This window comes from Pseudorasbora parva, chromosome 18 (assembly GCF_024679245.1).
Source record: "Pseudorasbora parva isolate DD20220531a chromosome 18, ASM2467924v1, whole genome shotgun sequence".
NCBI classification, from domain to species: domain Eukaryota; kingdom Metazoa; phylum Chordata; class Actinopteri; order Cypriniformes; family Gobionidae; genus Pseudorasbora; species Pseudorasbora parva.
Window position 1 is genome coordinate 8237033 of NC_090189.1, and position 9083 is coordinate 8246115.

At 36.0% G+C, this 9083-nt stretch overlaps 1 protein-coding gene and 1 long non-coding RNA gene across 2 annotated transcripts in view; one reads left to right on the top strand and one right to left on the bottom strand.

Moving 5' to 3' along the window:
• The window catches only part of slc4a4b (solute carrier family 4 member 4b), a 68607-nt gene that overhangs the window by 5929 nt on the left and 53595 nt on the right, over positions 1 to 9083 (top strand). The window lies entirely within an intron of this gene.
• Positions 8342 to 9078, bottom strand: LOC137046582 (uncharacterized). Its single transcript, XR_010899009.1, has 2 exons — positions 8726 to 9078; positions 8342 to 8394 (listed from the first exon to the last, which is right to left on the bottom strand). It is a non-coding gene; the product is annotated as an uncharacterized lncRNA (long non-coding RNA).

The window sequence follows — 9083 nt, forward strand, 5'->3', positions numbered from 1 at the left end:
TTAGACATTTAGAAGTTCATTTCACTGACTCGTTTGGCTGCTGTTGTCACTGCGTTTTGGCTTGTCTCACAAATATTCACTGACTGTCTAAGTGACAAGTTCTGAATTGTGTGAAATTCCTGGCTTTTTCCACAATTTCTGTGTAAGATGACCAAAGTATTGTAAAAGCGTTTTATTGTTTCACTTATCTGTTAGATCAGGGATTGTCACTCTTTTATGACCCCTTATAAACCTATGCTTAATGGATAATGTATAATCTGGATAATCCTCACTGTATAATCATTTAATGTTATCATACATTATTTAATTATGCTTAACAAGAGTTGACCCAGTTTCTAAATTAATTTTGCCATCATGCCACTGTATTGTGTGACAGAAAGAGATTTACTTCTGTTTATTGGAGTTTTACATGTAGAACCAACCAAATTCTAGGCGATTATTTCTTTCAGCCATACATTTTAGCCACATTTAGGATTACAATTTAGTTTTACTTTATATTTTAAAGACATTTCTTTTTTTCTATAGCCTGGAAATCTAGACTCACCCTAGCGGCAGCAAATCTAGTCTGCCGTGAGTGTCGTCTAGCAACTCTCAATACAGTTTTGAGCAATAAAAACCTAACTTTGGTCAGGCCAATCACATTGTGTATAGAGTTGTGGGTGGGGCTTAACATAATGATGGCTGAGTTGCGCTTGCGTGCTTCTAGTAAACACAGAAACTGGCGAACGGCGGTCTTTCGAATCAGCTTTGACCGCGACTCTGGAAGACTTGGAGTTAAGCTTTTCTCTGAGAAAAGAACAAAGAACGGGACTGAAGTCATTCTTAAAAAGGGAAGATGTGTTCGGAGTTTTGCCGACCGGATACGGCGAATGTTTAATCTATCAACAAGCTCTGTTTCACCTTCGTTGCTCTGGTTGGTGTAGCGCTATCCTATCGCGTGCAGAGGGAGTTTGAAAGACAACCGTTTATCCCGCCCCTCGGATTGAGCTGTCAATGGTGAGTTTCCAGACCAAACATCTTGATGTGGGTCTGGCTCGTCAGGCTAGTTTTTCTACGTACAGTTGCAAGAAAAAAATCTTTGCAGAATCCGTGAAAATGTAAATAATTTTAACACGATAAGATGGATCATACAAATTGAGTTATTTTTATTTAGTACTGTCCTAAATAAGATATTTTACATAAAAGATGTTATACTCCACAAGACAAAACAAATCGCTGAATTTATAAAAAATGAACCCGTTAAAAAGTTTACATACTCTTCATCCTTAAAGGTGCTGTATGTAAGTTTTATACTGTACTATACCATCACATTTTTGCAGATATTTAGGAAACATGCTTCACATATTTTACTTTGAAATGTGTGTTCTGTGTCGGAATGTCTGTTTTTGTTGGGGTCTGTGTGATGATGCACGTTGCCAGTAGTTGTAGGATTTCGACACCACAGGTTGTCGCTTGGCAGAAAACATCAATAAGCTGCCATGGAAGCCGTCAAACACACTGGGTCAAAGATCACAGATTCTACCTAACTAAAAAGCCTCGGCATCCATCTAAAAATCTCCATGAATGGAAGCGCGTTCAAACGCAGCTAAATCAACTAATCTCCTCACCTTCTCCTCAACTAGTCTCATCACCTTCCATTGTCAATTGCGGTCGTTCCTGTTCCCTGTCCTTAAACTGGCAACCCGCGTGATCGTAGATTCTGAGTAGAAGGGGCGGGGCAAACAATATTTAGAATTTGGACTGCAGTACCACTTTCAACCACTAGCTGTTATTCTTACGTCCAGCACCTTTAATACTGTGTGTCATTCCCTTGATAATTCCATGAGTCCCTTGTTTGTCCTGAGCTGTTAAACTGCCCAATGTTTTCCCCAAAAATCCTCCAGGTCCTGCAAATTCTTCAGTTTTCCAGCATCTTTTGCATTTTTTAACCCTTTCTAGCAGTGACTGTATGATTTTAATATCCATCTGTTTACACTGAGGGACTCAGACACAACTATTAAAAAAGGTAGAAACAAGCTCCAGAAGTAAACACAATACAGTAAGTGCCGAGGGGTGAAAACTTTTTAACAGGGTGAAGATGTCCAAATTTTTTTAAGTTATTATTTAGTACTCCCCTTCATAAGCAAAAGAAGATACTTGCATGTTTCCTGGAAGACAAATGATGTACATTTTACCTTTATCTTTAAATTTACCCCCCCCCCCCCCCCCGGATCTTAATACATCAGGTTTCCAATTATTAATGATACCTTACAATGCATGCATAATTAATACGTTATTTATAAAAGCTCTTTAGTCATTTTTGACTAATATTTTTTTTTTTTTTACTTGAACCTTAAAACTTGGTAAAGGTTTTGACACCTGCTATGTGAACACACACACACACACACACACACACACACAAAGCATGGGCAGGACTTTCAAAAATAAAAATAGTTAAATGGTGAAATTTAGTTCAAAATATTCATTAAAAACCATTATCAAACTGAAATATATTACATTAATTTAATTGAATATGTTTTTATATGTACCTAAAACATATAGCAATGTTTTTTAAATGATACAAAATATTTCTAAAAGGAAATAAACATGTGTTTATTTTTAAAATTAAGTATCAGTATATGGACTTCCTGCAGGATCTTCATGTTGTAAAGCCTGGACATGGATAGAGAGCTTTTATTGTTTCTTACTATAGAGCACTGTTCATTTGTATAATTCGGCAACCTTTATTTTATTTTATTTATTTTTTTAAATTATAACCATTTGTTTATGATTGGACTATATTGTGTTGTGTTGTACTCTGTGAAAGCAAGGGGTTTAATTCCTAGTAATCGTTGCATCTTGATCCCGTCTGTCAGTGTGCAGGAGATGTAGACTAAAAAGAGGAAAAGAAAAAGAGAGAAAAAAATACTATGAAGACAAAGAAAATACTATAGGTAAAGACAGAAGAAAAAGTTATACAACAAAGGAAGCCTTGTACAAAAAGGAAAGAATGTCTGTATAGGACTGGCAGGAAGAGAGATTACACATGGAATGAGGAAAATAGGTGTAGATGACAGAATAAATGATATGAGAGGACAGACACAGACTCTCAACACACCCTGATCTCTTGTATGGGTGTTCAATGTGCATTTCATTGTATGAGGGATCAAACTCCTTTTTTTAGGGAAGTGTGTTTGTCAGTGAAGCTCAGCAAAGTTTCTCCTGATTTCAGTTGCTGCAGTTAAACTCATAGACGTCCTGTAATGTCAAAAACACTGACTTAGACCAGCATGAATTGATATGTAAGTCCAGGCTGGTTTATGGGGTTAGTGTTAGTTATCTAGTCACATCAAGGTTTTGCCTGAAAACTGTCCATTTAGACAGGAAGAGGTCACTTGATGGATATGTAAAGTGACCACAGTTTGTTTTTCTGGTAACTCTTTACAAGTGCAACATCCACGTTTGCAGCGACATTAGTTTTTCCATTAGTTTCTCCCATCGCTCTTGTGGGGTGTTCCCGGTCTGCAGTGGTCAGTAGTTGTGGAGAAGTGCTCCAAGGAAGGAACAGTTGTGAACCGGCGACAGGGTCATGGCTCATTGATGTACGTGGGGAGCGAAGGCTGGCCCATGTGGTCTACTGTAGCTCAAATTGCTCAAGTTAATGCTGGTTCTGATAGAAAGGTGTCAGAATACACAGTGCATTGCTGTTTGTTGCATATGGGGCTGCATAGCCGCAGACCAGTCAGGGTGCCCATGCTGACCCCTGTCCACCGCCGGAAGCGCCAACAGTGGGCATGTGAGCATCAGAACTAGACCACGGAGCAGTGGAAGAAGGTGGCCTGGTTTTCTTTTTCATCACTTGGATGCCCGGGTGTGTGTGTGTCACTAACCTGGGGAACACATGGCACCAGGATGCACTATGGGAAGAAGGCAATCCGGCGGAGGCAGTGTGATTCTTTGAGCAATGTTCTGCTGGGACACCTTGGGTCCTGCCATCCATGTGGATGTTACTTTGACACACACCACCTACCTAAGCATTGTTGCAGACCATGTTCACCCTTTCATGGAAAAGGCAAATATCCAAATATCTAAAAAATGTTTAAATCAAGATGTATTTACTAGATAAGGAAAAGATCAAATATATTATCTATATTAATATATAATAAATAGAGACAAAAAATCGTATTTCTTTTTGGGACAGAAACAAGATTTCGATCAGAAACAAGCCTTTTTGGCTTGTTTGAGAAGAAAATTTTCTCACCATTGGCAGATCATTGTGCTTGTTTTAAGGAAAAGCTCAATTAATTGTGATTTTATTTTCAAGAAAAGAAAAAAACATATCTAATGTCATTTTACTTATCTAGTAAAAGCATCTTGATTTAAGACATTGTAGATATTTAGACTAGAAACAAGACAAAATTACTAAGTAAGAAGACTTTTTTCAGTGTTAAAATAACTATATAAATGTACAGTAATTTATTCCTGTTTCCTTATTCCCTTTACTCCAGTCTTCAGTGTCACACGATCCTTCAGAAGTCATTCTGATATGAGGATTTGCTGCTCAAGAAACATCAGCCTGCTCTTGTCTGATTAATTTAGGATGATATTATTGATTGTATAGATCATGTCTGGCCACTAAGACATCTTTTATGATCTTCTCTGTTGCTGCTCCACTGTTAGTCCAGTCAGTCGGAATGATTAACTGGCTCTAGCTGCTCTGGATTTAAAGAAATCTACACCATTCAGCCTGACTGTCACACCATCTGCTACTCCAAATGCCTCAAACAGACGCTGCGCTAAATTCTAGCTTAACACACTGGCTAAGCTAAGCTAAACTAACTGCCAAGAACTTATATGGCCAATCAATAGCTGCTGGGAATGACACGGGATTATTCCTCAACCGTATGAGCTCATGTTTCATTTGCACCTTAACGGATAATAACGTTTTAAATCCCCAATGCTTTGTTAATTGTGACTGGCGCTCAATTTGTGCAGGTTTTAGTGTTAAAATGTAATTTACTTTACAGGACCTATTGAAGTGAATAACAGGCTTGAAGGTAAAAATCATATTTTATACTAAACTAAATGTCCTTATGCAGTGACTAGTATGTTTCCCTTTATTAGACTATGCAACCTTTAAATGCAACTTTTTTGTTGGATCTGGCAGTTTTGAGCAGGATGTTTTTATCCAGTATCTGTCTAGACTGGTGTAGCTGTATTTACCAACTCTTGATGAGGTCCACATTGATTCCTTTGCTCAGTCCAGTCATCATCAGCAGAAAAAAGTCCCTCTCTACGAATGTGTTGCACTTTTTTTTGTTTTAATTCAGGTCTCCAATTGAAAATTTTCTAGTGACTGATCACATCTAAAAAATTAATTTGGCCAATTTTAATTTCTGTGATTTAAATTGCATGAATTCATAGAAATTCAATTTGGCCAACTGAACATTTTTGATGAGATCACTAGAAAATTTTCAATTTGAAGACCTGCATTTTTTATTCAGTGTGTTTGGTTTTTTACATTTTCTCGCTCTAGCTAGAACACGACTGCTGCGCAAATGGATTTTTAAACAGCAATTGCGTTTTTAGTATTACATTTCTTATTGTGGTAATTTCAGGGAAACAAAACTAATTGAAATGCGGGACACCACTTACGCCTTGAAAGACGCGGAACAAAGCTCCCAGTTTCGGTTCACCCTACCTTAAAGGGACTATTGACCCAAAATGAAAATTCTGTCATTTACATCCACTAATGTCAGACCTGTCTGATTTTTTTCTTCAGTGAAACCCCAAATCAGATATTTTAAAGAAAGTAAAGTTTAAAGGCTTAGTTCCAAAAATAAAAATGTCCCCATGATTTGCATGATTTCCCTCAAGCCGTCCTAGGTGTATATGACATTTTTCTTTCAGACAAATACAAATTGGAATTATATTTAAAAAATATCCTGGCTAATCCAAGCTTAATAAGGGCAGCCCAAAATTTGAATTGTTTGAAGTGAAGCGTTTGTGTAAAAAAAATAAATTAAAAAATCCATATTTATCATGTTATAAAATTAAATATTTAGCATCTTGCGGACCACGTAAGCATTTTGAACTGCAAAAGGCGCTACACTCTTCATAAATTGAATACAGAAGGTGGTCTGCCGAAAGCTATTTTACTTTATAATGTATAAAATATGGATATTTTTCTTTAAAAACAAAACATTGATTTGCTTCAGAAGGTCTTAACCCCCCGGAGCCTTGTGCTTTTATAATGGATGGATGCAGTTTTTTGGCTGCCATTCACTGCCATTATAAAGCTTGGATCCCTTTAAGGTTTATATATATATAACTATATATATTAACTATATTAACTATATATAACAATTTTGAATTATTGTATATTAAAAAAAAATATTTATGTTTTTAGATTTATTTATACATATTTTTAATTTATATATATATATATATATATATATATATATATATATATATATATATATAAATCATGTATTATTGAATCATTAAATAAATAAATATATGTGTGTATATATATATATATATATATATATATATATATATATATATATATATATATATATATATATATATATATATATATATATATATACATTTATTTGATCAAAAATACAGTAAAATCAGAAATATTGTGAAATAGTGTTTCGATTTAAAATAACTGCTTGCTATTGTAATATATTTTAAAATGTAGTTTATTCCTGTGATCAAAGCTGAATTTTCAGCATCATTACTTCAGTCTTCAGTTGTATTGCTTAATATGTTTGTGTGAACTGTGATACATTTTTCATCACGATTCTTTGATGAACAGAAAGTTCAAATATAATTTTTTTTTAAATAAATAAACATTAGAAATGTCTTCACTTTTTACTTTTGATCAATTTAATGTGTCCTGCTAGCTTAAAGTATTCTTAAAAACTGATTGTACTCACCTCAAATGTTTTAATATATATACTGTACAAATAAACAACTTAAAATCTGAATAATCTTCCCATCCTGTGAGCTTTTAATTGAGTTGAAAGAATCTGCCTAATATGCGAAGCACATCAACTGAATCATTTAAATGACTCATATTGTTTACCTCAGTGAGATTTCTCTATTGGATATATTTTTCACTGGGTCATGATCTTGTATCATGCTAATGCTAAATGCTAAAAGCTAAATATAAATGCTGGACTAATGTGTAGCTGCATATCTGACAAACGATCCTGTTACTTTTGAAGTGACTTGTTTGGATCATAAAGTTAATTCTGAACAACAAAAACAAGTAGTTTAAACCGGATTAAACTGAAACAAATTGCCGTTCCCACAGAAGTAGTTAGGTTTGAGGAATTAGAGCATATGAGAAGGCTTTAAAGATCAGAAGGTCTTATTAAAAGCTCTGTTGAAATCCCACTTACACAATGATGTTGCTATTCTTTAGTTTTTTCACTCTTACTTTGCTTGTGTGGCTATGTGAGTTTGCTACAAACTGTACTTCTTGATGTGTATTTAGTGTAGTATCTAAATTTACTACTTCATGGACATGTCACAACGCAAGGACTATGTTCAATGACTGTCTCTGGCACCTAATAAACCACTTCCCCTCCTCAGGAGTCAGATTTAACATGACCTTTGACCCCAGGAAGCGTCTGAGACTCCACAGCTGTCAGGACAGCACCTTGTTGCATGTTTGATTAATCGCGCCTGTGAAACCAGGACAGCTTCTGAGATCACGTGTGAAATTAATAGTGTGCGATAATGTTCCCCATCACTATCAGTGTAAATGGCAGCATCGTTCCTGTCTTTATTTTCTCAGTGGTTTATGGTTGTGTCAGTTCTCCCTCTTCTGAATAGGTACACATGCTGCGAGGGCTGCTGGGAGCTCGTGCGTCAGTCAGTCACACACCTTCATTGCTTGTATTTACTTTAGCTTCATTCCTCTGCCTGGGTCTCATGATTTTCCATATCATAAACTGCAATAAACAAATCCTTCAGTTTGATGAGTGTGTGCACATACATACACACATTAGACCAGTCTCTACACAGGTAACATATTTTTGTTTCTTCATCACGGCACCTGTTAGTGGGGGGGATATATTAGGCAGCAAGTGAACATTTTGCCCTCAAAGTTGATTTGTTAGAAGCAGGAAAAATGGCCATATGTAAGGTTTTGAGCGAGTTTGAAAGGGCCAAATTGTGATGTCTAGGTCAGAGCCTCTCCAAAACTGCAGCTCTTGTGGGGTGTTCCCGGTCTGCAGTGGTCAGTATCTGTCAAGTTGTGTGTGCTTTTTATGGCTGACCACAGCTCTGCAGAAACTTGAAAACTGCTTTTTCCTTGATGAACGCAAAGGACAACTCAAAACTGTTCACTTTATGATTTTTTATTCTCATAAGGATGGAACAGAATAGGTTGATAACCTTTAAAATACACAGACAAAACCATGAATTAGTTACAAATAAATCTCAATTTCACTTTCTCAAAATAAGTACAAATAAATGTTACTGAATCCACAAACCAAACCAAACAATCATTTAGTCATTTAGATTAACCTGGGATTTCTTACTAGTTAACAATCAATACCATGATTAACTTATCTAAATTCAACAATGCACATGTTTAAACCTTCAAGTACTATGTTCACATTAAGTATTCACTATTTAACTTAAATTGTATTTTACAACCAAACAAACGTAATATAAAAGCATGAATTTAACAGATTTCAACACATTCCATCCTATTCTGTCCTACCAGTTGCGTCTTCGGATGATCAGGAGCTGTGGTCATTAGTATCTCCTTTTAGGAATGAGTAAGAGAACCAAGCAAGCTTTTACCAAGCATCTCAATGCCATGCACATGCTCTCCTTGTGGGTGCACAGTTAATATGGTCCCCCAGAGCACTTCCTGTAAGTTGGTTCCAACAGCTCCGGTTGCATGGTTGCCCCCTGCAGTTTGGGAGTGCTTTGAGTGCCCTGAATGAATTTAGGCTTAACTGCTCAGTATAGCTTGTAATCATGACTTGACACAACACCTCCCACTTGACCTCCTGGTTCTTCAACCCAAGGAGGTCACACAGTACTGTGATGTTCAATTTAGTTACTCTCTATTT